The sequence below is a fragment of the Tiliqua scincoides genome, chromosome 3, assembly GCF_035046505.1.
Source record: "Tiliqua scincoides isolate rTilSci1 chromosome 3, rTilSci1.hap2, whole genome shotgun sequence".
Classification (NCBI taxonomy): domain Eukaryota; kingdom Metazoa; phylum Chordata; class Lepidosauria; order Squamata; family Scincidae; genus Tiliqua; species Tiliqua scincoides.
This window is the reverse complement of record NC_089823.1, coordinates 128,480,216-128,502,258: the sequence shown is the minus strand read 5'-3', so window position 1 is coordinate 128,502,258 and position 22,043 is coordinate 128,480,216. Positions and strand designations below refer to the sequence as shown.

At 41.0% G+C, this 22,043-nt stretch overlaps 1 protein-coding gene across 8 annotated transcripts in view; it reads left to right on the top strand.

Moving 5' to 3' along the window:
• CTBP1 (C-terminal binding protein 1) overlaps positions 1-22,043 on the top strand; it is a 78,607-nt gene that overhangs the window by 8,930 nt on the left and 47,634 nt on the right. The window lies entirely within an intron of this gene.

The following is a 22,043-nucleotide window of genomic DNA, read 5'->3' as shown; positions in this document are numbered from 1 at the left end:
CAATTTAAGGAGGACAGGTATCTGTGGCTACATGTTCTACCTCTGCGTTCAGTGGCAGCTTGTCTGCAGTTGCAGGGCAGCAGTGGCAGGAGAGGTGTGTGAATTTTCCAGAGGTGCCTGGCTTCTTTATAACTTTATTTTTCATTTCATGAAAAAACAATTTAAAAAAATCTGAACATAAAAATACACAAAGTAACAAATATACCAATCCAACAAAAAATAAATGCGCGCTCACAAAAATTTAAACTGAGGATATTTTGAGCATTCGTCAACAATATGTTATATACTTCACAATACGTACACGTCAAGGAATGGCTTTAAAATGTTTTCAGATACGTCCATCTGTAATTGACGTCAATAAGCCATTTGCTCAAAAGTGAATGGAATAAAAAGGCTTTCAATCCACTGAGCAATAGGAGGAGGACACTTATCTTCCCAGTTTTTCATTAGCAATCTTTTTGCCATTGTAAGAGCACAGAGTCCATTTTTGTTGGCCCACAGTTAATCTCTAGGACACAGGTAGATAATTCAAGATAGCATCTGGTTAACAATTGTGGGAAACAGGATGCTGGTTCGAAGGGTCTTTGGCTTTTCTTATATTCTTAGATTCCTTCCTTTGCACTCTCTGCCAACATACTCCTGGGCACACTCAGGATGCTGATTCCAACCATATTTCATGGCTTTAGTTCCACCAAATTATTAAAAGGGCCCAATTAATTATCAGGGTCCTTAAGACAGACCCTGGTTTGTATACTCTGTGAAAGTGAAAAACTTGATGGATCTAACTGAACATATCAAGTGAAAAACTTGATGGCTAGCGGAAGGGCCATTAGACAGCATCCCTTGGTTGCTTTTAGGCAGGGTTACAAGATGCTTCTATTCCAACTGGTATTTGGCTAGTCTGGTTAAGGCCTTTCTGTGCAACTGGAGTCAGTGGATGCTATTATTTTGATCATGGTTGTTTCTTTAGGTCTTTCTTTGCCTTTAAACTATATTTTAGCTATAAACCAGTTCAGCTTTGTGGTGAACCAAGCCTATATAAACATTTGGAATTTTTAAAAAATGACCAGTATCTCTAGATGACTAGGGTCCTCCTCATCTCATGCTATTTAGTCTATAGTTAGCCCAAGAGAGTGTTTATGTCCTTCTGGAATGTTTTGAAATTAAACATTCTGCGCCCAGAATCATTTTGAAAACTTTTAAAGAAAAGATTAATTTTATACTTCTAGAGCAGGGGTGCCCAAACCCCGGCCCTGGCACCACATGCAGCCCTCGAGGCCTCTCAATGCAGCCCTCAGGGAGCCCCCAGTCTCCAATGAGCCTCCCAGAGATTTGTGGAAGCCCGCACTGGCCCAACACAACTTCTCTCAGAGTGAGGGTGACTGTTTGACCTCTCGTGTGAGCTGTGAGATGAGGGCTCCCTCCACTGCTTGCTCTTTCACATCTGTGATGCAGCAGCGGCAGCAAAGGAAAGGCCAGCCTTGATTTGAGCAAGGCCTTTTATAGGCCTTGAGCTACTGCAAGACCTTCATTCATTCATATAAGTTCATCTTAAATATATTCATTTATGTAAACTTATGTAAATTTATTCAAATTTTAAGTGTAACTTAATTATTTTTTCCCTGGCCCCCGACACAGTGTCAGAGAGATGATGTGGGCCTCCTGCCAAAAACTTTGAACACCCCTGTTCTAAAGTATTATGGAGTGGGGAGGCTTGTGGCTGTAGAAATCTTGGGAACATGTGAAGTGCAGGGTGTCCGGTGCATTCTGTGACTACTCTCACCCAGCAGAGGTCAGGCCACCCTTGGTTAGGAGGGGTCAGATTTTCCTTCCATGACTGTGCTGGTCCAAGTGCTGTGTGTCTCTTCTGTATTATATGAGGAATGCAAAGGCTGTGTACTCAGTGACAGCATGTGGAAGGGGATGATGTCAGTTTCTTATGGGGGGGGGATTTGCTCTGCACTAACCATCACACCATTATATAACTTAATGGGAGCCATGAAAATCATGTGCGCTTGAAAAGAGAATTGAACCTAGGAACTGGAAACTTATTTCACATTATCTTTTGAATGATGCTTAGCTTTTGCTTATGCTTTGGCTCAGAGCTATGTCTCAAGTTTTTAATATTTTTGTGTGTGGGGGGGTATATGTCCAAAAGTAATATATATTAAATTTTGCCCTCTGGGCACATAGATGATAAATGGCAATGTAACCAACAAGGGATCTGCCGTTTTCTGTGGGGTCATTCAACCAAGTTGGCTCAGTTGGTGGAATACAGCTTCATTTGGAGGGGATTCTTGCCATTTCCTTATTGATACATATGAATCTTGTTTATGTCTTTGCTTACTGCAGTTCCTGGTTGGTGATTTAAACATCAGAACTTTATTTCTTCTTGCCCTGTGGTATCTTTCAACATGATGCAGCTAGACAGGAGATTCTATTATAAGCATAAGTAGTATCTAAGGAAGTAACCTTTTATCTAGGATAGATCTGAATATATTTTAGGCTCAACTGTTCAGATAAAGAGAACACTGCAGCTACAAATGCCAGAGGGGAGAGCTTCCCAATAGTGGCTTTCTTGTACTTGTTCTGCAGGAAGTAACTAATTAGGTACAAGAAAGGTTTGTTTTGAGTGGATTAGATAATTTTCTTGATTCCTCAGTTTCAGTAAAGTTTGTGAAACATTCACAGTGGGATTGAATTTCCCTAAGGATTTCATGTTTGTATTTAGTAACTTTCTTCCAGTCTTTCCAATTATCTGGGTTGGCCAAGATGCAGCAACTTAGGGTGCAATCCTAACCAGCACTGGCATAACTGTGCCAGTGGGGCATGTGCTGCATCCTGCAGTTGGGGGGCAGTCATGGGGGCCTCCTCAAGGTAAGGCAGTGTTTGTTCCCTTACCTCGGAGCTTCATTGCTCTTATGTCAGTCCTGGAAAGTTGTTTAGGATTGCTGCCTTATTATCTCAGAGCCTTTTTGGCTTTTGTCATGTATGGAGTGAAATCTCCTTTTTTTTTTTTTTTTTTTACTGAAAGTGAAAAATTTGACAGCTTATCTATATATCCACAAACATAGATAAGGCTACCTCTCCTTTTTTGCATGGCCTATCCTATTCAAGATCAAGAATATTCCCCTTTAAATTTTTCCCTTAAAAGTGATCTTGACTAGATTGAAATCTTCTTGAATCTGGCTTAATCTACTTCCTACCCCATTTACTTACATTGCACTAGACTAGACAGAAGAAGCTGCAGTACAACTTAGCTAAAACAGAACCTTGCCTGCAACAAGTCTCTCATTTCCCCCATTACAGCTGTAATGTTTTAAAGCTGATTTATAACTGGAACTGATCATCTGAAAGTAGAGAGAGGGGGTTGGCTGACTTGCCATAGTGCTGCTTTCTATTTCCCCAACTGATTGCTGCATGTGCTTCTTTTCTTGCCAAGGAAAGAGAACACATTCATGGAAACCTTAGTTCTCCACATTGTTTCCCAGCTGGAGAAACGCAGTACAGTAGCAGCAAAATCCCTTTTCTTCCTCCCTCCTGCCAAGGATCATTACTAGTAAGTCCAGGCAGAGAGGTGAATGATGTATTGTGCAACTGCAGTTGTCAATTTAGTAGTGTTTGGTGCAGGAATGTGCAATCAGGGGAGGCTGAGCCTCCCCGTCATACAAAGAAAATAACCTCAGCCCTTTCCTGTGATTGCATGTGCGCTCCTTCCACTTTTTAGGGGTTGTGTGATCACAGGGGAGGCTGAATGCTCACTGCCACAGCTCTGTATTCTCCCTGAATAGAGACTGGAGCTGTGATTGTGCTTATGCTGTAGTAAAAATAATGGGGAAGCTTGGTGACCCAGCAGTTTGGCAGTGATGTGGTATTTCCATCCTATCCCTCAAATATGACTGTCATATTTCTGGATCACCAAGCTACATGTGCAGTGCCTTCTTAGCTTTGGACCTCACCTTACCACACATCTCTGATGTGGTGCCATCATCTCAGTGATGCCTTGCAAAGGCTTAGGTGTCATACCTAAGTTCTACTGAAGTTTTTTACTAGGAAAAAAGATTCACACTCAACAAAGAACTTCTTTTTAAGTTAATGGAAACTGTATCTGTAGAGGCTTGAAGTTGTTTCCTTTAAACATTCTTTATAAAGGATCACCTATTTGTGTCCTAATGAGAGATGCTTGCAAATCTGAATGGAGGTTAAATTCTGCAAATTCTCATCCACAGAAGTGGGGGGGAGGGGTTTGATCTTTGATTCTAGTCTATAACTTTCTTTTTCTTGACCTTAATGAGACAATTACCCTGTGGTGTTTCACACTCTTGCATGCACCTATTTACTGGAAGAGTGTTGGGATCATTTTTACCCCAATTGCATTGAATTAGAAACTGAAATCAACATGAAGCTGTTTGTTTCAATTCTGCATGATTTTTTTTTTCTACAATTGCTGCTGTTGATCCCTTTGATGTTTTGTCCTTGCAGGGCCAAAGGAACACAGGCACCCGCCTATAAGTCAATACCACAGATAAGTCAAGGGCAGGTTTTGAACAAATAATTATGGAATTTTCTATGACCCTCGGATGAGTCGGGGGTTAAACTTAGGGAGGTGTCTGGCTATAGTTTTATCTGATTTTACCAGAGGCCAGATCCTGAAAAATAACCTACTACTAATTGTTACCTAAGAACTGTAGTCTCTAATTTATTAAGAACATAGTAAAAGATCATAAGATACATTTTTATTCTTTTTTAAATTCTGGTCTTCACCACCTTTTGGTAAACACTATCAGAGTAAGTGCATTGTAAACAACATACCAGTAAAACAGTGGTTCCCAACCTGGTATTCCTGTACTCCCAGGGACACTCAACAGGACCATTAGGGGTACTTGGAAAAGAATGGAATAATGGTAAAAAAAGGCAGGTTGTGCTCCAGAATGCCTTGCAAGGACCAGCAAGATAGGAAGGGAGGTAGCTAGTTGACTGTGAGAGCCCTACCAGTAGCTAGTTTTTGGTCATCACTTCATGTATGAACCAGTGATTGAAAACCAGCACAGTAAAAAAACTGAAACATAATATGGAAAGTGATCAATCACCCAGAATTTCTCAGGACACTTCTGGTGCAAAACAGTGCAAAGGCAGTCTTCTGTTCTTCAAACAGATAAAAAGAGAAAACACTGTGATGAATACATGAAGTTTTCATAGTGAGGAGATGAGGGTTTGTATTATTATAGACATTTTGCTAATATGAAGGGTACAATTTATGGAAATGGGCTGCCAAGGGATATGCAAGTGAAAAAGGTTGGGAACCACTGCAGGGGAACTATGAATCAAATCCACCTTTAAGGTGTCAGGTGTGTTAAGCCTGAAGCTCTACATACAACATGCAGCCCATAACACATAACTGAGTGTGTGCAATTCAGTTCACAACAGAGAGATGCAGCTGCATCTATTTGCAACACTTTTTTACTCAGAAGTAGACCCACTGCTTTCCATGGGAGTTATTCTTAAGTAATGGTACATTGAATTGTAGTCTGGGACTTTGCTTCAAATGGAAAGGAGGATCCCATCCTGGTGCTAAAAAAAACAGACCTGCTTTGCAAGCATTTGCAAAGCAGAACCAGGCTGCAGCAGCATTTGCAAAAGGTAAAGAAAGAAGGAGAACCACAGGTTAACTTTGGCTTGAATTTCCCAGTGAAGTTGCTGTAGAAACAATCTCTGCATTGCTTCTAAAGAGAGGTGCCTGCCTGCTGCTTGAGAAAGAAACAAAACTTTTCAGAGTTGAAAAGCTCTGCCCTTTGATTGACCCGGATATAAGGCAAAGTGATAATTGGAGCTTTATTACTTGGCAGAAATTTACGTATAGGCGAGTATCTACAGTATTTATTGAAGCATTGACTTAAAAAAAATAGAATTAAAATGTATATATTGCATCTGGTGGCATGATCAAGGCAGGCCTTATTCAAGTAAGAAAAATGAATTTATGCCTATTGGAGGATGTGAGTGCCTGAATGGCAATACAGCATTAGTATTGTGACGACAACCATGCTGAATATACAGTAATAGGGAGGCAGTTGAGCTTGGGTGGTGTGCTGTCTGGCCCCTGTAGTAGCTTTGTTCTTGGTAGCGTCTTGCTGAATGGTGAGTCAGATTTTGTGAAACTGTATTATATTGAGTCAGACTTTTGGTCTGTCTAGTCCAATATTGTCTACATTACAGCTTCTTTAGCTGAAACGACCACCTTTTTGCTTTAATCCTGTTCGGTCTTGTCCTATCCTCATTGGAACTGTTAAGAACTTTATACTACAATACATCCTCTAATGCTGTGGATATATTTCTGGAAAGCAATGTGCTGTGTGAAACAGCGCTATCAGATGCAGTTATAACACTGTTCTGATGTAGATAATGTGCATAGCACTTGCCAGTACATTAGGTCAGAGCCTGTTGCATAATTGATTACTGCTGCCATCACCTCTCCTACATGGCAGAGGTAGAAGATAATGGGAAGAGTTACTTCCAGGAGGATGAGCCAGGTTGTGACTCATCTTTGAGAGCCACCAGCTTCTTGTTTAAGAAGGTGTCTAGGGTAAACGGTCTTGCTCACCCCTTTCCTTTCCCTTTCATTTTATGGTACAAGTGACTGACCCTGTGCTAGCCAGAATAGATCACTCTCATTTTCACAATGCTATCCAAAATACACAACCTTCATTGGTTGAAAACATGGTGAAAACATCTGTATTTTTCTCCACCAAACATTTGAATGATTTTATGATTTGAACCTTTTTCATAGTACAGTGGTGCCTAATAAAGCTTGACTTGACTTGACTTGACTAGTACAGTGGTGCCTCGCAAGACGAAATTAATTCGTTCTGCAAGTCGTTTCGTATTGCGAAAATTTCGTCTTGCGAAGCGCGGTTTCCCATAGGAATGCATTGAAATTTAATTAATGCGTTCCTATAGGCAAAAAAAGTCAGAACAAAGTCAAATTTGGTTTACAAAGTGTTTATTAAGTGCTCCTTAAAGGCATACATACTGTACATCCTGGAATAAGCAGCCCATCCTGCTTATATAAATGCTTTTATGCGAATGCCCGAAGTCTACGAGCAAAGGTGGGAGAACTGGAATGTCTGGTGACAAGGGAAAATATTGACATAGTGGGCATAACGGAAACCTGGTGGAATGCGGAGAATCAGTGGGATACCGCAATCCCGGGCTATAAACTCTACAGGAGGGACAGGCAGGGGCGTGTTGGAGGTGGGGTGGCCCTTTATGTTAAGGAAGGGATAGAATCCAGCAAAGTAGAGATTGAAGGTGGGTCCGACTCCACCGTAGAATCTCTGTGGGTTAAATTACCAGGCTTGTGCAGCGATGTAATACTGGGGGCATGCTATCGTCCTCCAGACCAGAAATCTGATGGGGACCTTGAAATGAGGAAACAGATCAGGGAGGTGACAAGGAGGGACAGGGTTGTAATCATGGGGGACTTCAATTATCCTCATATTGAATGGGTCAATTTGTGTTCTGGTCACGATAAGGAAACCGGATTTCTTGACGTGCTAAATGACTGTGGCTTAGATCAGCTAGTCACGGAGCCCACCAGAGGACAGGTGACTCTGGATTTAATATTGTGCGGTATGCAGGACCTGGTTAGAGATGTAAATGTTACTGAGCCATTGGGGAACAGTGATCATGCTGCGATCCGTTTTGACGTGCACGTTGGGGAAGAATACCAGGCAAATCTCTAACAAAAACTCTTGACTTCCGACAGGCGGACTTCCCTCAAATGAGGAGGCTGGTTAGAAGGAGGTTGAAAGGGAGGGTAAAAAGAGTCCAATCTCTCCAGAGTGCATGGAGGCTGCTTAAAACAACAGTAATAGAGGCCCAGCAGAGGTGTATACCGCAAAGAAAGAAGGGTTCCACTAAATCCAGGAGGGTGCCCGCATGGCTAACCAGCCAAGTTAGAGAGGCTGTGAAGGGCAAGGAAGCTTCCTTCCGTAAATGGAAGTCTTGCCCTAATGAGGAGAATAAAAAGGAACATAAACTGTGGCAAAAGAAATGTAAGAAGGTGATACTGGAGGCCAAGCGAGACTATGAGGAACACATGGCCGGCAACATTAAGGGGAATAATAAAAGCTTCTTCAAATATGTTAGAAGCAGGAAACCCGCCAGAGAAGTGGTTGGCCCTCTGGATGGTGAGGGAGGGAAAGGGGAGATAAAAGGAGACTTAGAGATGGCAGAGAAATTAAATGAGTTCTTTGCATCTGTCTTCACGGCAGAAGACCTCGGGCAGATACCGCTGCCCGAATGGCCCCTCCTGACGGAGGAGTTAAGTCAGATAGAGGTTAAAAGAGAAGATGTTTCAGACCTCATTGATAAATTAAAGATAAATAAGTCACCGGGCCCTGATGGCATCCACCCAAGGGTTATTAAGGAATTGAAGAATGAAGTTGCAGACCTCTTGACTAAGATATGCAACTTGTCCCTCAAAATGGCCACGGTGCCAGAAGATTGGAGGATAGCAAATGTCACGCCTATTTTTAAAAAGGGAAAGAGGGGGGACCCGGGAAACTATAGGCCGGTCAGCCTAACATCCATACTGGGTAAGATGGTGGAATGCCTCATCAAAGATAGGATCTCAAAACACATAGATGAACAGGCCTTGCTGAGGGAGAGTCAGCATGGCTTCTGTAAGGGTAAGTCTTGCCTCATGAACCTTATAGAATTCTTTGAAAAGGTCAGCAGGCGTGTGGATGCAGGAGAACCCGTGGACATTATATATCTGGACTTTCAGAAGGCGTTTGACACGGTCCCTCACCAAAGGCTACTGAAAAAACTCCACAGTCAGGGAATTAGAGGACAGGTCCTCTCATGGATTGAGAACTGGTTGGAGGCCAGGAAGCAGAGAGTGGGTGTCAATGGGCAATTTTCACAATGGAGAGAGGTGAAAAGTGGTGTGCCCCAAGGATCTGTCCTGGGACCGGTGCTTTTCAACCTCTTCATAAATGACCTGGAGACAGGGTTGAGCAGTGAAGTGGCTAAGTTTGCAGACGACACCAAACTTTTCTGAGTGGTAAAGACCAGAAGTGATTGTGAGGAGCTCCAGAAGGATCTCTCCAGACTGGCAGAATGGGCAGCAAAATGGAAGATGCGCTTCAATGTCAGTAAGTGTAAAGACATGCACATTGGGGCAAAAAATCAAAACTTTAGATACAGGCTGATGGGTTCTGAGCTGTCTGTGACAGATCAGGAGAGAGATCTTGGGGTGGTGGTGGACAGGTCAATGAAAGTGTTGACTCAATGTGCGGCGGCAGTGAAGAAGGCCAATTCTATGCTTGGGATCATTAGGAAGGGTATTGAGAACAAAACGGTTAGTATTATAATGCCGTTGTACAAATCTATGGTAAGGCCACACCTGGAGTATTGTGTCCAGTTCTGGTCGCCGCATCTCAAAAAAGACATAGTGGAAATGGAAAAGGTGCAAAAGAGAGCAACTAAGATGATTACGGGGCTGGGGCACCTTCCTTATGAGGAAAGGCTACGGCGTTTGGGCCTCTTCAGCCTAGAAAAGAGACGCTTGAGGGGGGACATGATTGAGACATACAAAATTATGCAGGGAATGGACAGAGTGGATAGGGAGATGCTCTTTACACTCTCACATAATACCAGAACCAGGGGACATCCACTAAAATTGAGTGTTGGGCAGTTTAGGACAGACAAAAGAAAATATTTCTTTACTCAGCGTGTGGTCGGTCTGTGGAACTCCTTGCCACAGGATGTGGTGCTGGTGTCTAGCCTAGACGCCTTTAAAAGGGGATTGGACAAGTTTCTGGAGGAAAAATCCATTATGGGGTACAAGCCATGATGTGTATGCGCAACCTCCTGATTTTAGAAATTGGTTATGTCAGAATGCCAGATGCAGGGGAGGGCACCAGGATGAGGTCTCTTGTTATCTGGTGTGCTCCCTGGGGCATTTGGTGGGCCGCTGTGAAATACAGGAAGCTGGACTAGATGGGCCTATGGCCTGATCCAGTGGGACTGTTCTTATGTTCTTACAGAGGATTTCAAAAATTTCAAGCACAAAACTTCAACTTTTTAATTTTAAAAATTCGTCTTGCGAAGCACGGCCATAGAAAAATTCGTCTTGCGAAGCACGGCATAGAAAAATTCGTCTTGCGAGTCACCAGAAAAAATCGCAAAAACGCTTTCGTCTTGTGAGTTTTTCGGTGTGCAATGCATTCGTCTTGCGAGGCACCACTGTACTGTAAAAAATTGCACCCACAATAGAGTGCTATAAATGAAACAGTGTGAAAAGGAAGCAGAGAAGTAATTAGTGTAGTCAGTTCAGTTAGATCCTAGAATTTTGTTGGGAATATTTTTTGTATGGTAAAATGTCTTATCCGTCTGATAAACTTTCTTTGTAAATATATAACATAAACTAATTCAAACTACATATGCTTTTATGTAATATATATTTAAACTATATTTATTTATAATTTATATATGAACTATGTAAGCTAGTGATTCCCAAAAGATGGCTTAGCATCAGTTTCACTTTTAAGAAACATGATTGCAATTAATTGCAGAACACAAGAGGATTTTTGTAATAAGCATGATATCAGTTTTACTTCCTTGAAGATAGCTGTACTTCTGCTAGTGATAGTGTCCCTTACCCCCAAATCATTTGCTAGACTAAATAACTCTTGTTATAAAAGTTGAGTTGATGGAGGGGGGGAAGGGAAATACAGGTTGAGCCTCATTATTCGAGCAGTTCCAAGCACTCATGTGGATGGCTGAAAACACACTATAGCAAATCAATTTAAAAATCAAAGTTTCTTTGCTCCCGTGATTTAAAAACAGCCTTGCTGACCTTTGTGATGTAAGACAAGAGTCATTAAGAAGACAATCCATCAATCAGTCATCCTCCAAGCGCTTACAGAGGAGCTTCAGTCAGCCCCTCCCTTAACCAATGCAAAGTGATCACCTTTCTTTCATGTGCTCAGGGGGAAGGGAGGGGTCGCCTGGAGAGAGAAGGATTGATGGATTGTCAGCCAGCAGCCCCCCCCTCATCAAGGAGGTTATTGTTAAAGGACTGTTCAGTTTTTTAAACTGATTTTAAAGGGGTGCATTTTTCCCCTTCTCCAGGGATCAGCACATTCCTTCTCATTTGCAGTGGCCATTGGTGTTGAGTCAAGTCTGTGTATAAAAAATCCGTGTATAAATAGGCTGGACCTGTATGTGAATTTAAATTTTGAAAAAGGTTTAGGCATATCTTCAGTTTAATGATGAATTCACAGCAGTTCCTTGGGATCTGAATTGGCGGCCAAGAATGTCATGACACACTTCTAATCAACTTTGGCTAAAATGACCCATGATATATAAAGATGTTCTTGTTTTGTCACAGTTGTAACATGCTGTAATAAGTGAAGGAAAAACCTTTTCAGAAACTAATAATCTTTGAAAGTACCTTAGCAAATATTTAGCACAAGATGATCCAACATTCTTGATCATCAAAATTCTTCAGCCCCCCCCCCCCCAAGTGGTTGCTAAGATCTAGTTGTAAAATTCTTTGGATCCAAACCAATATTTTTTAGTTGCTATTATTTATTTATTTTATTTTATTAGATATGTAATCTGCCTTTCTCACCAAAGGGCACCCAAGGCGACTAATACTTAAAATAAATGCAACACATAAAAACACTATGTAATGAGTGTGGCCTCAACTTACTTTTGGCTATAGCCTGTGTGTCACCACTCTTCTTGCACAGAAATAGCAACATCTAAGCATATTTAGAACACTTGCAACCCAATCCTATGGGCTGTAAGTACTGGCAGAATGCTAATTCCAGGCTGCAGTAAAGCAGCCATAAAGTACTTTCTGACAGCAGATTCCCGGCTGCCTGCTGAAGGGGATAAGATGGCAGGGGAGGGTGGAATGTGGGCAGGGAGGGGGTGAAACGGAGTGGGTCAGGGGCATATTGGGGGCAGGAAGGCTGTGGGGCTTGTAGATCCAGCTGTGATGGTGCTTTCCGGGTCCTGTCCTCGTTTTCTGCTGCATCCCCTCCCTCTTTCTCTCCTTGGATGTGCTCTAGTGAAATTGCTAGTGCAGGTCCAAGGAGACACATTGCAAAGCAGGAGTCTTATGCATGGATAAGGAGATCTAAATCCCCTTTCCCTGCTGGGAAAGGGATCTACCTTCCATGCACACTGGATATAGCACACTTGTTTTTGGCGTGGCTGCACCAGTTAGGGGGTGGAAAGGACTGGGAAATCAGTAGTGCAGCCTTGAATATTTGTGTCCCATTGACTACTGGGATGTTGTTGCATCTACTTTTTAAATTGATTTTTCCCATGGTAGATCAAGTGAAAGACAGTCAGGGTCAGTTGGTGAATTCAAACACAGGCTTTTGAACCTCGAAAGACTTTTATTCAAACAGAAGAAAGAAAAGTGAGCCGAGAAACTATAAGAGAGCTTAAACAGGTAGTTCATACCAAACAAATTCATTACAGCGGCAATAATGCTTGGCCTTGTTCTTATGTAACATGCTCCAGAGTAATTGGAGCTTTCCTTTCTTGACTTGACTTGTGTAATGTTTATTCTGTATTATGTTAAAATAAACTTCCTGGCTGAGATGTCATGAGTGATTACTGTTGGGTCCTCTATGGTAGAAAGTGCTTTTGGGTCTATTGTAGAAAGTGCTTCACTCTGCCCCCATGCAGGTTTTTTCTTCTTCTTTAAATAGCACTTCATTTGTTGCATTTTTTCTTCTCAGCAACATGAACTATTTTAATTGTGCTTCTTTTCATTTTTGTAGTGAATTGTTCATATTTTGAATTGGTTGTATTACAGTTATAAGTATTTGGCACCCTCAATTCTGGTGCCTTTCTGGAGTGGGGATGCGTTTAGATTACTCCCATTTGTTCCTGGTTGGCAAGTCCCTGAAGGTGATGCTGGATGACAACCAGCCCTCCCCTTGGTCTTTGGCCTGCTGCTTGTCCTCAGGCTTCTCACAGCTTCATGAAACCTGCTTTGGGTGGTCATCTGGAGATTTGGATTGGGGCATCATGACTATACTGATAAAACACAATTATACTCATATACTTTATGGAAGCAGTGTAAACCCTGAAACAACATCTGGGGCAGGAAGACAGGGGATATAGGAGAAAAAATGCAGAAATAAACCATATAAACCATATAAAATGGAGTTAAAGTTGGTCTGGGGAACAGGCAGTTGGATGTGGTTGCACTCCAATTTGAGGTACATTCTTGCAGTTTATGAAGTACTCCTTGACTCAGCAAGGCTACTGCATGCTGAGAGGATGGGGTGATCATCAGTCACCTAGCAATAGTCTTTCATGCTCTGATAATTCCCAGATGAGACTACTGTAACATTTGCTAATGTTCCAAATGTCAGTCCTGTTGAACAGGACACAACTCTGATATGATGCAATCTTTGCTGGTTACCTGTTCATTTCTGGGCTCCATTCAAACTACTGATTCTTGCCCTTAAAAGCACTAAATGAAATGGAACCTGAGCAGAGCACCTTTTCCTGTATGTTCCTTTCTCTGTGCCTGCATCTGAAGTTCCGCTCTTTGCTCACCTCCCTACTGAACCTTGACAGGTGGCCATCAGCCATAGCAATGTTGGCCTAAGCATGGCTAATTGGCCTCATTATTGTTAGTATTGTGTCACTTGGTAAAACAAATGTCTTGGGGAGATATCTGCTAATCATGGCTGTGTTTTGATGCCCTGTGAGAGTGCTATTGGTATTTTCATAGTATGGGGCAGGTGAACATGATGTCATATGTCTTTTTGTTCTATGATATTTTGGGGTTGTTTTAAATTACAGGTATAACATCATTATCCACCGATTTTTCACCTGTGGTTTTATCTCAATGCGATGAGAAGGGCCGTTTAAATTTAAGGAAAAAAGACATTTAACAACAGCCTTGTCAATGTGGGAGGGGGCAGCCGGCAGACAATCCATCAATCATTCTACCTCCAGATGCTTAGAACAGCTTCACTGCGAGGCAAGCGACCCCCTCCCTTTCCCCTGAGCATGTGGAAGAATGCTAAGTGGAAGTGATGATCACCTCCTCCGTTCTTTCCCTGTGCTGTGGCTCCCGGTGAAGGGCGGGGTTGCAGCCTCAAAGTGAAGCCTTTCTAAGTGCCCGGAGAAAGACCTATTGTCTGCCTGATGCCTCTGTCGTGCATTACAAAGGTCAGCAAGGCTGTTTTTAAATAGCTGAAAAGAGGGACACTTTTTAAAATAGATTAGCTTCAATGCAATTTTTACCATCCTCGTGATTTTTGGGAACAGAACCCTTGTCAATCCCAAGACTCAACCTGTACTTGCATTGTTAGCCAGCTTGGGTTTCTTGGAAAGGAGAGGCATTATTAAAAAAAAAAAATTGAAACATAAATATGATCAAATAATCCATATGGTGAGTACTTGTTAAAATACATAATATAGGTGGAGCCTATGTATCCGCGTTAGTTCCGTTCTGTGACTCGGCGCGATTAACAAAAAACGCGTTGTGCTAAATTCCATAGAGTTACGCAAATACACTGCAGCCTGACACTTCTGGATGGAAGGAAACTAAGGCAGCTGTTCTCAATCCCCTCCCCTCCGTACTCAGCCCTCCCCATTGCTAGCTGCCCAGCTTCTTTCACATGGGATGCTGATCTTTTAAGAGTCCAGCCCTATGCATTTCTACTTAGAAGTAAGCCCCATTGTAGTCATTGGGGCTTACTCCCAGGAAAGTGTGGAGTGGATTGTAGGCTTTATCTCATGCTTTGCTTGGTGGGAAGGCTTGCTTGTGTCCATGATTGCCTGCACCATGGGGGGGGGGGTTGCTTTTGTCTGTGATTGCCTGCACCATCTCAATGGGGGGGGGAATTTGGCAAACACTCCCTGTGTTTTTTAAAGCAATCTCTTCTATTGCTACCACACCTGCCCCTCTGTGTGTGTGTGTGTGTGTGTGTGTGTGTGTGTGAGAGAGAGAGAGAGAGAGAGAGAGCGCGCACACACACACATGCTCCACCTTGCTGCATGTGTTCTAGCTACAGAGATTTTCGGCCCCCCTTCCCCTCTTCAGCCTCTTTGCTGGCTCAGGGGCTCCAGGAGTGTTACCGTTCCTTTGCAAGGGGAACCTCTTCCAGGGTTCCTGGGCTATTTCCCTGCCTGGGCGAGGCAGAGCCTTTTTGCAGTGTTTTGGGCTGCCTGGAAATGCCAGCGCAGGACAAAGGAGGCAAAGTTGTGTGTGACTTTCAGTACCCCCACCCCATTCTCATTGAGCCAAATCTGCAGATAAAAAATCCGTGGATAAATAGGCTGCACCTATATGTGGAAGTTGATGGTATCTGTTTTCAAAATGTTGTAATAAATAAATTAGAAGCAAACCAAATGACAATAATTAACACTGAGTTATTTTTAAGTCTAGTTCTTATTCATTGCATTCACAAGTAACTGCTTTTTAAAGTACAGTATGAAATTAGATTTTAGATTGTAAGTCTCCTCTTCACAAATATCCACCTGCTGCCTTGAGGAGTGTTGTTTGAACATTTGGCTGAAAAACTCATTCCTTCTAAGGGTAGCACAGTTGGCAGAGTGTTAGGTTTGGAGGCAGGAGATCAGGCAAATCTAACGCAACTCTTCTGATGCTGTATGCCTCTCCAACTAACTGGGATACATTAAGTAATGGCTGTATTATGCAGTGACCTACTCTGAGCCCTTGAGACAGGAAAGGAAAGAAATCTAAAGGGGATCCTTTGTAAACAATTTGGAATAAGCACGGAATTTTGTGTTTTACCTTTGTTTAACTTAACCAGGATCCACAAATATCAGCTTGGCTTACTACCCAAGCATCGATCTATCCCCACACACACTTGCATGTTTCTGCCAAGCGAAATGATTGTGCAAAGGACTGTGACTATTTAAAATGCTTGCTTTTTCTAAAGACTTGTTTTGAGATGCATTCTGTCGCTTTCGTGGCCAGCGCTGCTGTTATTACAATTAAAATTATGCAGGTTTAATGGCTGTGTCTAATAAAAACTTATTTTGAGCTTTGGAGAATTGAGAGAAATAGGCAGCCCTGCCCTCTATGATTCTTTGTCTTCTGGGCAAACACAGAGCACACCCTCTGCCTGATTTTTTTAAAGCCTGGAATCCCTGCTATCTCTGATTAGCAAAGATAAAATAATTTAATCTCCTCTCCCCAGATGAGTACTTTGGCCAGCTTGTTCCCTCTTTAGCAGGTGTGCTAAGATCTAAGCAAATAGTATACTTTTTAGGCCTGCGTACTGAATCTCTTCCTCATCAGCTCATTGATTGTCTATTCTAATAGGCAGCGGGTGTCTCCAGAAAGAGTATGGCAAGTGTTTTTTGTAGAAAACTGTCTGTTAACCAGCTATTACAAGGCATGCCAGTGGAATAATAAGTTGTTAATTGACATTCACTTTTAATATTGTGCAGTATTGTAATCTAGAGTTCACTGTTTAATGGATGAATAAATTACAGAGGGCACAGCAAATCTGACTGTAATCCTATGCACTTCACTACGAGTAAAAACAGAACTGTTACAAGAAGTGCCGGGACTTCAATAACATCAACCATATGTTGACTGTCCCTTCCATACTATTAATTTACCCACAAGTCTTGACACCATCACCCAAAGCACTTCACCACCAGAAGCCACCAGTGATGCTTAACAAGGTAGGAAAGTGCAGAGTACAATATGGGGATGTGAAGATGCAGAATATGGTGGTCCAGATATTTCTGAAGGCAGAGAACTCTGTAGGGCAGTGGTTCTCACACATTTAGCACCGGGACCCACTTTGTAGAATGAAAATCTGTCAAGACCCACAGGAAGTTATGTCATGACCAGAAGTGACATCATCAAGCAGGAAAATTTTTAACTATCTTAGGCTGTGATCCTACCCACACTTACCCAGGAGAAAGTCCCATTGACCGTCATTGTTAAAAGAATATACACAGTAGCTTGTTTAAAAGTACAGGTCTTTAACGTTTCCCCAAATGCACTTACATACCATGGGGGCATCAAGTCTAATATATTTTTAAATTGGGACCCACCTGAAATGGGCTTGCAACCCACAGTTTGAGAAACAGCGCTATGGGGAGTTGCTGGCTTTGGTGTTTCTTTTAAGGTTAAATTCTGCTCTAAATCTCATTGAACATCAGTAAATGCTTAGGATTTGGGCTGTACAAGGAATAAAATAACAAGAAAATAATTTAAAAGTATAGAATAAAGCAGCGGTCCCCAAACGTACTGTGGTCATTGGTGCCTTTCCTCCACAGTGCCACCATCTTGGATTGTGCAAAGTCTCACAAGAACTTGTGCAATTTAAGATATTGGCACCAGGAAGGCTGCCAGGGACATCCCACCACAGTGACACGCAGTTTGGGAACCCCTGGAATAACAGAATAGGCAAATATTCTAGTTCGAATCATACCTTGCTTCAAGAGAGGAAAAAGCCCTGCCCTTGTTTTATTCATTTGGTTATTGTAAAAGAACAGATCCACAGCGCAATCTTTAATTTGTATTCAGCATTTGGATCAGAGACTAAAATCTGATGTTGGGAGATGAGGCTCTCTTTGTACATCTGCACTATCCAGGAACAACTGCTTAAATACAGGGTTTTTGTAGGATCCCCCCCCCCCACAAAGTATATAGATGAGTGTAGAATTCCCAACAAACCAGAAGATTTAATGTATCTAAAGAGGTCATGTAACTAAAAGGTGCTCTGGGTGTATTAACAGAGGGTATTGGTTTATGATAAATTGATACCCACTAAATCAGCAGTTGATATTTTATCTTCAAGGTTTTTAAGAGTGCTGCAGTGGAGGACATTAGAATAGGCTAGTTGCTAAAAATAAATATGCTATTGATCCATAATTTTTAGTGATTCCAAATAATGGAATGGCTAAATTGAAATATAAGCCAAAAACCACAGTAACTGTAACACCCATCTTTATCATAACCTTTAAGCAACATCCATCAAACAGCTGTGATCACTGCTGAATAGGGCTTGTCTCCATTTCATTGCTAGTAATATATGTTAATAAAAATACATAGTATATCTGTATATAACACCAAAAGGGATAGTTGTTCAGTGTATCAGAAGTTTTCAGAATTCCTTTTTGTTTTTTAGATGACAGGTAGGCAATTGGCCCCTAATTTTGTGCATACATTATTCAAAATGTACCTAAATGTTCAGTGTTTGAAAAACATGGGCTGCAACAGAAGAATTGGGTGGCCGGATACTGTGTCTTATGCCAAATACTTGCTGTTGCACGTTGCATGCTGAATTGGAGAAGCAGCTCTCTGTGGGATGTAGCGGGATGCCAAACAGATCTTCCACACTCTTGTTATCGGTATAAATATAAAATTATTTCATGTTATCTTTGACTCATTTTCTGATAGTTAAGAAATAAGTATTGACTTTAAGAAGCATGTGAAAAGCGAAATTGCCTAGTAATGGTAATGTGAAGATTGTAATATTTTTTCTTGGTTTCTCACTCTCTAGTCATATTACTTGCTTGAACTGGACAAAAGAATGACTTTATTTTTCTTTCAATTAATCCTGACGCTCCTACAGAACTGGGGAATGGAGATCGTGCAATGCTTACGTATTGGGAGATTGTTCAATGGCTTTCGAGAATCATTGTTAGAATTGAGATTTCATGGCCACTCTTTGCTCTCTGTCTTTAAAGCATGTAATTGAGACCTGTTTCACACAAATGGGCAGGTGAATGGTAGTTGTTTTCAAATGAAACTTGGCGTAAGTTTCTTCACATAGCAAATTGTTTATGTGCTGGACATACCAGACAGAACTGGCATTTTGCATCTTTGCACAGATATACTTTTTGATTTGGCAGTTTGTAGAAACTGGATCAGTGTAGTAATGAACAGCTACTGCTCTTCTGCTCCTTCTTTGTGCAGTCTTGGCCTCAGTGAGATATTCTGTACTTGTGTGTTTTTTGTTTTTATATTAAACTATTTTTCTCAAAATCAGTTTCTAACATTCCGTCGCACTATAGAATGATCAAGAAGCAGAACCAAAGACAGAGTTTTTCATTAGCTTCAGATCAATAGATGTACACTGGTAACACAAGAACCATTCTACTTTGGAAGAGCTTTTATTGAATCTAAAGCCCGTTTCTATTTAAGTTGCATGATTATTTTTGGTTTTTTAAACTTGTTTTGAGCAAATGCCACTGTGGCCAGTTTTGTTTGTTGTCTGTTTTTCCAAGCGCCTGGGAAGATTCAATCTGTCATGGGTGACAAAGAAATTTCAATTAAGCAGGGGAGATGACATTTGTATAACGCATACGCAATTGTGGGCAGATTTCCTAAGTGCAGTTTGAGTACAGATTGATAAATGCAGAGACTAAAATTCATTTTAAACATGAAGCAGGAGTGCAAAAGGCAAAGCAGTCCTATAGAAAAATAGCTGAACTGCAGTCAGCTTGTGGATGTAACCATTGAATTATTGTTCAGAATGTTTCCTGACTAAAATTGGACACTGCATATCCATTTTTAAGTTACAAACAAATATTTTGTGTTACTGGTTTAATTGCTTCAAAACTGCAAATGTGGTATTAATTCCTGCCCTGAAAAGTTTATTCGAAGCCCCTTGCTATGTCACCTTCCATTTGTAAGTTAAATATATTATTGACAAAATAATATTCTGAAAGATAAACATGTTCATAGTAGCATAAGATTTTTGTGGCCAACAGTCCACTTCTTTAAATGCTTGTAATGTGATTTTTGACCCCCATTAGATCTAAGCTAGGTGATATGTTTATTTTGTGATTATCTGCTTCCATGCTTGTTTTTAATGTAGAAATAGATATAGGGGAGTGACCCTGGTTGGAACCATGGTGGTGGAAACTTAACTCTTTGCTCCTGCTACAGTCCTAATCTGGATCAGGCCCCACCCCTGCAATTTCTATTTGCCCTGGAAGAGGAGCTCACATTGGCGCCAACCAAAAAAAGACCCAGCAGTACAAATCCTGTTTTCACAATCCTGCCATTACCAGGTTTCATAATTCAGGGGAAATGCTTGTACAGTTTATGGGAGATCACATGAGGTTTAGAACCAGTGCTAGAGACAGTATCAGTGTAGGCCTGCTCAAGGGACCACAACTTTTCTCTTATTTTATGTACTAGATTAAAAAAATAATACTCAGCTGACTTGGGCCTGAAGACCTTCCATCTTTTCCCCCCAATAAAATCATCAGGCCATTTTTGATTAGCAAGTGACAAGTCCTGATTCAGATTCCCCCCCCCCCCCGTATATATAGGGTTTAGAGACAGTGTAAAGCTACTTGAAAATGTGGACTTTAACCTGATGTGTGAAACAGTTTGAAAAAAGTTTGAAATAATCATAATAATGAAACCTAAATTCTAGACCACATTAGTCACTGGGGTGTGTGGGAAGGAAACATTTGCTTTTCTGAACTGGCAAGTGAGTAAGTCATAATTTTATCTCTCTTTCTGAGCTGTACTTTTAACCCCAAAGTTAATGTAGTGCCCATGTATTTGAAACAGTCTGCATCGTACAGTAATAGGCTCTTTCTTGTTGGAGAGGCTGGCTAGCCTCCTGTCAGGGATGCTGTAGCATTGGGTAAGGGGTTGGACTAGTTGACTTCCAAGGACACCTGACAACTCTTTTGTTCTATGGTGCTGTGAACACTGCTTGTATTTAGCGAAGAGATTTAACTAGAGTATTATATTCTTTATCTTGGATTGTACCGAAAGAAAATGAATCTTGATTAAGCACCATTAACTTCCATGAGGTTAGTTGGTTCTGATTAATTCCATGGTACTTAGTCAAGTTTTGCTTTCTTTGAACACAGTCTCTGTGATTAATATTGCATAATCAAAATCAAGGTTGTCTTAAAACTATTTTCTTTGTTCATTACTCTGTTTCTGGCCTATTCCTGTTTGCTTACTTTTTAGAATGCACAAATAGCAAATACCTTTCCGTGAAGTCTTCACTTAAGTCACATGGGCTTAACTGTTTTACTTTTCTGATCATTCTTTTTTATTATTATTCTAATTGATGGGGAAAGAACAATCATTTTTTGTCTTTAGGAAAGAATGACTTTTTAAAAGTTTTTTAACGGATCTGAAATTGACATGGTTAGACAATTACTAACTGGCAGGAATGAGATTTTAACAACCAACATGGCAAAGTACTTTTATTGTGTATATGTACAAGAATTGTCTCAAGAAGTTGAGTCTAATGTACATGGATATTCTGTTTTACACCCTAGTTTTATTGTTAATGCCAATAAAGGATTGATTGATTGATTGATTGATTGAGAGAGAGAGAGTGCTGTTTTAGAGTAAGACCATTACTGGCTCAAGATGAATACAAAATTTTGCAACTCCTGTACACCTGATATTTTGTAAATTTATCTTTAGCACATTGGAATAAGTTACCAATTGGTAAATAGTAATCTCCTTGTTGTGCAGGGAAGAACAGTGCATTGTAGCACAAGAATGCCTTCACTTCAACTAACAGAAAAACTACACTGTGGCTGATTGTAGAAGATTTTAATATTCAATTCAATTCAACAACCTTTATTGGCATGGAGGATTTTAATATGTTCAGATGACATTGAAGACTGTTGGGGGAATTATAGGTTTACAGTGCAATGCTGTGCATGTAGTCTTGGAAGTAAGTCCCAGTGTGTTTAATGGAACTTGGTCCCTAGGCAGTGAATCTAGGATCGCAGCCTTAGTCAGTCATTTTTAAAAGTAACTTTTTTAATTTTTTTTTTTACTGTTCTGCCAACTGTGCCATGATGTTCTTCCACTGGAAACACTGCTGCCACAAATAGCAAGTTTAGCCAAAGGGGAGATGAATCACAGTGAAAGCTTTGCTGAAAAGAAAGCCTTCAGAAGTTAATGTCTCAAGAAAATAATTCAAGTTAGATAAATTAGCTAAAAGATGAGTTCTGGCAATGACATTCAGAGACATAAAACTAATTGAATTTTTCATAGAGTGTAATTGGAATTC